Source organism: Solanum lycopersicum, chromosome 3 (assembly GCF_036512215.1).
Source record: "Solanum lycopersicum chromosome 3, SLM_r2.1".
Lineage (NCBI taxonomy): Eukaryota > Viridiplantae > Streptophyta > Magnoliopsida > Solanales > Solanaceae > Solanum > Solanum lycopersicum.
In genome coordinates, this window is record NC_090802.1 from 25,933,117 (window position 1) to 25,941,152 (window position 8,036).

The following is an 8,036-nucleotide window of genomic DNA, read 5'->3' on the forward strand; positions in this document are numbered from 1 at the left end:
AAAATAAACAAGCCAAGATTTTGCTCGTCTTAGTAGTCCCATTGCTACGATTTTCAGAAATGGATTCTGCGACATCACTTGTGGATTACTATTCACCTATCAAGTAATAAAATCCTATTAGATTTGAATTATTAGTGATACATTCTTATGCAAAATTGTTATATTAGTTCATACATAATCTTTGAACCATCATGGGAAGTCTTCAGCTATTTGTTTATCAATGTCATCATCAATGAGATTACAATAAACATCTCTTAAGACTTGCTCATACAAACTGCATGTATTTGAATTAGCACACCAAATATAATTAAGCTTCTCTTAATAATCAAATGGATAATGTGGTTGGAACTTACTTGAGGTAAGGTTTAACTTCATCGCAATTAATAAGAACATGCAATTGTGCAGCAATAACTTCTTTATCATCTAACCATCGGATATCAGCATCCTTTTTATTATAACTTCGACCAGAATGATTAAAGACTGATGAAGTTGGCTGATTCCATCTTTTTCAATGACATCATCATTACTCCCAACCCTATTATTATTATATAGGACATGAGATTCAAAATAATAGGAAGCAAATTATGAGGTTTCTTGAGCCAAATATGCTTGACAAATAGATCCTTCAACTCTAGCTTTGTTTTTATGGTCTTTTTACTTTTGTTCAGGAACCTACACTTAAATTTAAGAAATAAATAAATTATGTAATAAATTAATTAGACAAGTAATAGATTTTAGGAAAATATCTTTATACTTTTCAAATGGATATATCCATCGATATTGAACTGGCCCACAAACTCTTGCTTTGTAATGCAAATGAATTAATAAGTGCTCCATCGAATCAAAAAAGCTGGGTGGAAATATTTGTTGCAACTTACTTAAGATTATAGGAATATTTTGTTTCATTTGCATTAGATGATCCTCCCGTATTACTGCTGAGCACAAGTCTTTACAGAAATGATTGAGTTCAGTTAATAACTTCCAGATAGGTTTTGGAAGTGCGCTGAAAGCAACTGGAAGAAGGTATTGCATAAAAATATGACAGTCGTGACTTTTCATTCCAAATAACTTCAAATGTTCCATAGCAACACATCTACTCAAATTGGAAGCATATCCATCAGGCATCTTTAGTGTCGTTCACACACATCTTCCTTTTGGCCATCATCTAAGGTGAACTTTGCTTTCGGTTTAATACATTTCCCATTATCATTCAATTGCAATCATTTCAATGGCAATATTCTTTCAAATCCATTCTTGCCTTCTCATTATCCTTTGTCCTCTCTTTGTTGTCCATAAAAGTATGAAAAACATTGTCAAAAACATTCTTCTCTATATGCATTACATCAGATTATGGCGAACTAAATTGGTCTTCCAATATGGCAAATCCCAAAAAATACTTTTTTTGGTCAAATTATGTGATTTTCCAAAGCCATAGAATTTGTGTGGACCAGATTCAGTGATCTTAGGAAACCCTCTCACTTTTCCCCACACTTTGATATCCAGTTAACCTGGGTGGAGGCCTAGACTTCTCTCTTTTCCTTTGTAAAAAGAATTTTTATTTCTTCTAAATTCATGATTTAGAGGCAGAATTGACAATTATAGTCAAATCAAGTAACTTTTCTTCCATTTTTCAAACTAAATGTTTTTGTATGTTCCATACAAATTAGGCATGCTAATTTACCAGTTGTATCCATCCTGACAACATGCCATAAGCTGGAAAATCATTAATTGTCCACATCAATGCCGCTTGCATAAGAAAGTTTTGTTTCTTTGATATGTCATAAGTTAGTACACCATCTGTCCATAATTGTAGCAACTCATCTATTAGTGGTTGAAGATACACATCAATTTTATTCTTGGGATTGTGAGAACCTGGAATGATCAATGTTAAGAACATATATGGAGCAGTCATACAAATATCAGGAGGAGTATTATAAGGAGTGACAATCACTGCCCAACAAGAATACGGTGTTGCCGACTGACTATAAGGAGTAAAACCCTAATAACAAAGAACGAGCCTAACATTTCTAGGCTCTTTAGCAAAGCCTGGATAAATTTGATCAAAATTTTTCCATGCTTTGTCAATCTGAAAGGTGGGACAACACACCTTCTTCTCTGCGATTTTCATTGTGCCACCTCATGTTCTCGGCAGATCGCTTTGAAGCATATAGACGTTGAATCCTAGGAATATGTGGCAGGTAGTGCATAGTCTTGTGTGGAATCTTTTTGCTATCCTTTCTTCCCTTAGTTTCTTTGTAACGAGGTTCTTTACAAAACTTACATTCTATTATCTCTTGATCGGCCTTGTAATACAACATACATCCATTAACACAACAATCTATCTTTTGACTAGTTAGACCAAGCCCTGACACTAACTTCTTTGCCCGATAGTGATCAGGAGGTATCTTATTATCTGGATAACTTGTGTCCTTCATTAGTTGTGCCATTGCATCAAAAGAGCCATGGGACATATTGTATTCATATTTAATACTCATCATTCTGACTGCCGTAGACAACTCTGAATATTTACATCCATGCCATAAGGGTCCTTGAGCTGAATTCAACATTTTATAAAATTTTGTAGCATCCATATTCGGAGACTCTTCTACATCTTTTTCAACATGATGCTCAAATTCTACACCAGCAGCATCATGTGATATCTATTTATTTGTTCGAAGTGTTCCCTTAGAATGTCGCTTTGACTGCTTGGAGGAATGTCAAATGTACAGTCTTGATGACTACTAGAGACACCTACATCAATATGTTCATTCAAATTAATAGGAGGTGCTTCACGTCCAATACCAATAACCAGGTGTGAATCCTTTCTTAAAAACATGTACATTAGCTTCAAACTTCATATTTTACAAATCTTACAAGGACACCTTATCACTTTTTCGGACAAGAACTTTTGTTGACTACAAGCAAATTCAATAATTTCATTCATTCCATTTATGAATTCATTTGTATATGCTGATCGATTTTGGAAGAAGTCTATTTACCATCCATTTTCGATGATCGGGAATTTTCATTTTCTGAAGAAAAAAGTAAATATGTTTAATCATATTAACAGAGAAACAAAAGGTTAACAATTTGATACTTTGCACTGATTTGGGTATCCTACAGATTGAAAGAAAGTTCATTTTTTTTCATTTTCTACATCGAGACACTATATCACAAGAACATAAATTAATTTAAAGCCAAACATCAATATATAAGTAAATTGGCATATGGGTCAAAGTTTAAAATTATTTTAATTTTCTAGATTACATAATTAAACTACATAGACAACTAAAACAGATTAGTTCATACAAAATCAAACAAACAGAGAATAAAAATATAAAATATTACGGCGTTTGGAGATTAACCTCAATTTTTACTTCTGATAATGTTGCTTGTGTTTGGATCCTCTTCCGTAATGCACAATCAGAATGGGAAGAGTTGCTTTGTTTTTAATAAAATAAAGATAGTAATTTTGATGATTAATGAGTTATCTGGTGGGAACTTTAGGAGGGAAGTTTTCAGCTTTTCACTTCTTTATTTACATTTATTAATAACACTACTTAAGTTGGACATACACTTTAAGTATATATATATATATTATAAGTAAATAAAAGAATTTTCTAATATATAAAAATCTCAGATGGTCTTGTAGAAAATATTTTTAAAATATCTTAAACAATTTAGACTTCGTATAATAATTTAGAGCTTAGAGCATAAATAATTATTGTTCGACTGATGCCTTACGAAATGTGTCGAACATATTATTTATAGGTATGCATTAATCAATAGAAAAGCCAATAATCATCTCCAAATAATATTGAAATGGATTTATTGATTGAACTAAATTTAACCGTCCTTTTTACCTTTTTTTTTAATTATAAAATTGAAGTTATCTAAAAAATGAATTGTCCAACCATCTATTCAAGAAGATTGTTGTAGTTTCCATAATTACAAGAATTTCTCATGATTCGATTGGTGTGAAGATTACCAACTCTTAAGTTGTATCCTCCAATATATGATGCCTTACAATTATGTTGAATTTATTAATCAAAAGAAAATGTCTACTCGAGCGTCCTATTGTATTGTGGCCAATAGCCAAAGTTTGAAAATGTGTCAGTTAATATACATTACTTTTGTTGCACGTATTTGTTTGAGAATGTGCCAGCTAAATTAAAATAATGTCAAATGTATCAAAATGTCTTTTAATTTTGCGGTCCTAAACATGCCACGTAGAAAGTTAAAGTTAAAGTGTTGCCAAAAATGAAAAGGGGTCATTCTTTGTTAAACAAATTAAAAAGGAAATAAGAACATTTTTTTAAACGGAGGGAGTATTAATTTATTTATTTTTTCAGTTTAAAACGATTATGAGTGTGTATTCTAGTCCAATAAATGACTCTTTTCATAAATAAATTAATTTAAAATACTAAAATATGAATACACATTATTTTATAAAAATATTGTCACTCGGCCATTTTAAATAAATATTTTAAATTATTATTATTTTGACTAATTATGTTAGTAATTGTGACTTAATTGCTAATTTATCCTTTTATATATATATATATATATATATATATATATATAAAAGAGCCAACAAGATGGACGACCACTGGTAATAATGTAAATATACTCATTGTCAAGGGTAAAATATAATGTATTTTAAGCAAATCAGAAACTATCCTTTCTCATTTCAGATATATTTTGTCGTTTTGTTGCTATGTAGAAATATCAAAGGTAGTGCACTCTCTGCCTAACTCTAGAACCATCCATTTGTCTATTTTACTATGTAGAATACAAAGGGTAAAAATGTAAATATAGACTAACAAATACACTCTCTGCATTACTCTAGAACCATCCATTCTTCTTTATAAATATTCCACACCACCACTGCAGGAAGAGAATTGGGTGGAACCTTTGTTGGCATATATATGTATTTTCTTTAAATTCTCTTCATCTTCATTTTAGGTATGTTTTTATTCCTCCAAATGGATGTGTCTTTAAACATCTCCATTTCACCTTCCTGTTTTAGTACCAGTTTTTTAAAAAATATTTAAAAAAACTTCTCAAGCTAGTGTTTTCGTTTCATGTCTTAACTTTTATATCGATTTTTGCCCAAATCAGTTGCTCGATCAGCTTAGGGGGTGTTCTTTTCTTTGAGTTATTTTATCTTCGTATTTTGATTTTAATTTTGATATTACTTTTGAGTTTTATTTTGTTGCATTATGAGCAAATGTTTGTTTTCCTCCTTTTTCTAAATTATTTCAATAGTGAGTTCAAGAGTTAATTGCAAGTAATTTAGTGCATGGATGAATTTGTACGACTCTACCCCTTTACCAGTATTATATAGTATAATTTGTAGTATCTAAAAAATGATTTGATTCTTATTCATTGTCAATAAAAAGGGTACTTGATGAGGAGTTCAATCCTATGACAATTGAGATGTATGCCATTTAAAATTAGGTATACTGAGAATCTTATGCAATGTTTTACTTGTTTACTCCCATTTGCAGGTTAACTGTTTGGATGATTGTAGTGTTGATATATTTGATGATCAATCGGTTATTACATTATTAAAGGTAATATTTGCATATCTTTTTTCTCTTGATATATCCCCATGCTTTTCAGTTTTTGTCGTGCTTTTGATTTTCTTTTGTTTCATTCAGAGGAGATCCATGATTACCTCATCGTGTTTCTTAGAATATCAAAAGATGCATTGTTAGATGGTTGGATTTGCACAACATTCAATTGGCTTAGAATAATAGAATGTAATATATAAATAAGATGCTTGTGTTGCTTTCTTTTACTACGCTCTATGATTTTTTAAATGCGGTCATGCGAATTAAACTTAAAATAACAATTTCGCTTCAGCATCTTCGATATCAAATCATATCTTAGAATCAAGATACAAGTATATTTCATTGAGGTATGTCACATCTGATGCTTACTTGGATCAGGTGCAAGGCCCCGAGAAATGGTATCATACAATTTCAATGGAGTGTTAAATATATTATTTCTTATACTTTTATTATTACTAGGCTACATCGACTGCCTTTTCATTTTTCTTCTCTTAACTTATGTTTTGGAACATTGTAAAATGTTTGATACCTCACTAATGAATATCTTTTTTCTTTTAATTGGTAAGTAATTTCAATGCATTTGCTAATGAATTTTTTTTTAAAAAAAAGATTCAGTTAAGAGTTTTGTATAATGTAGATCTTTATATGGGATAGTCTTATTCATGCTATGAGCTTACTTCATTATTCTAGAATAATTTTGAGTTTATGTTGTCTTTTCTATCTGATACCTTTATTTTTGTTTTGTAATTCATCTGCACCCTTAGATGAAATGATGTTGAGAACAATGGTAGAAATCTATGACTATTTCTATTAAATCTTACATCAAATTTAATTTTGTTATTTGAAAACACTTAAGTCAAATAGACATTATCTCTAAACTATTTGTATTAAAATAGAGATTCAGGTAGCTTATTTGTTGACTTTTGAGTGGAGTTAAGGTGAAAATGATATTTAGAATGTGAAAATAGATATAATAATTTGTTGAATGTGGTATATTGGTATTACCTTTATGTGTATAATAGAAATAAATTTTTGTGTTTTAGTTTCTGACCGAACTTGACTATATGAGTTGCGATTTTAGTCATTTCCAAAGTAAATTTTGAGTTGTTCAAGTAGTGTTTCTTAGACTAGCGCCTCTTCTATAAATAGTTTAGCTACATCTATGTATCTGTATTCTTGCTAGCTTGATTATTTCCGTATGTATATATTGTAATATTTTAACACAATCATTTTATTGAAGTTACGTTATTTACCTGGTTACAATATTGTTTGTTTTTCTTTCTGATCTTATATGGCTAAATGTTGTATTCTACCGGATTTCATTTTCGTTAAGCTTTTTGTTGGACAACGTACATGTGTGACAACTGACATGTTGTTAATTGTATTGTGATAAATTATTATTGTTAGTTAGATATTTGATGGATATTTACTTGAGGTTAGACTTTAATATGTTCTTTAAGGTGACACTCTATTTTTACCATAACTCATTCATCTAACATCACACTAAATAAGAGCTTTTGTTGCTGCCTTTCAGGTAATTGCCGGTCAAAATCATGTTTACAACGATAATGTTCTTTGATATTTAATATTACAAGTAAATCTTGAAGACTATTATTAAATTATCCTACTCTACTTAAATAGTAGGCCTTTTGCTTCAAGTAGCCTGCACTATATGTTAATATCCATTGATGATATGTTATTGAAAATACCACAGGCTTAATATGATGCTTATAAATTAATTCAGATAAAGGAGATAATAGTGTGAAGGATTTCTAGCAGGAAATGAGGTTGCTTGTTCACATGGTTAGTAGCCTTTTAATCTATTTAACATGAGGTAATCTACAATAAAATGTTCCAACTTATGCAATAGGAGTTGCATGTACAGAGAAGATCAGGAAGGAAGCAATCCACTGTCTTCTCACTTTTAGAAACTATTGCTCTGTCGAAATACTAATAATTATATGAAGTAATAGTTTGAAACTAACTGAAGTTTCTATGAAATATATATTATGCAGGGATTGCTGAAACAAAAAAATATGTTAAGAAATTTGAGTTGAATATCTTGTATTATATGAAGATCAAATAACTACCGGAAGAACCAATGAAGTTACAATTATGTAACAAAAAAATATGTTAAGAAATTTCAGTGGAAGCTTGTGATTATTTTGCTTTAACTTTTTATTTTACAATTTATTGTTGCGTCAGTAAATAGTAATTATATACCAATAGAACTAATTAGTCTAAAGCTTTTTATATACTTGCTCATGTTTTTTTAGTTTTATTCAAAATTGAAGTTTATAAGTTGTTTGAAAAGCAATATGATGAAGAAAATTAGAGAACTGAAGCTGAAGGAATTATCAAAAACATTGCAAAATATAAATGTTGGGCCTGTGCTTAGCACAGGCTAACCCTATCTAGTATATATATATATATATATATATATATATATATATATATATA

General features: G+C 30.0%; 1 long non-coding RNA gene across 2 annotated transcripts; it reads left to right on the top strand.

The window, feature by feature from the left end:
• The first annotated feature begins 4,826 nt into the window (after positions 1–4,826).
• On the top strand, positions 4,827–7,833 carry LOC104646286 (uncharacterized). 2 transcript variants are annotated; one of them, XR_011219933.1, is made up of 5 exons: positions 4,827–4,965; positions 5,511–5,576; positions 7,111–7,170; positions 7,291–7,379; positions 7,592–7,833. It is a non-coding gene; the product is annotated as an uncharacterized lncRNA (long non-coding RNA). The 2 variants fall into 2 exon arrangements; XR_011219934.1 differs by having other exon boundaries at positions 7,321–7,379.
• Positions 7,834–8,036: the final 203 nt, after the last annotated feature.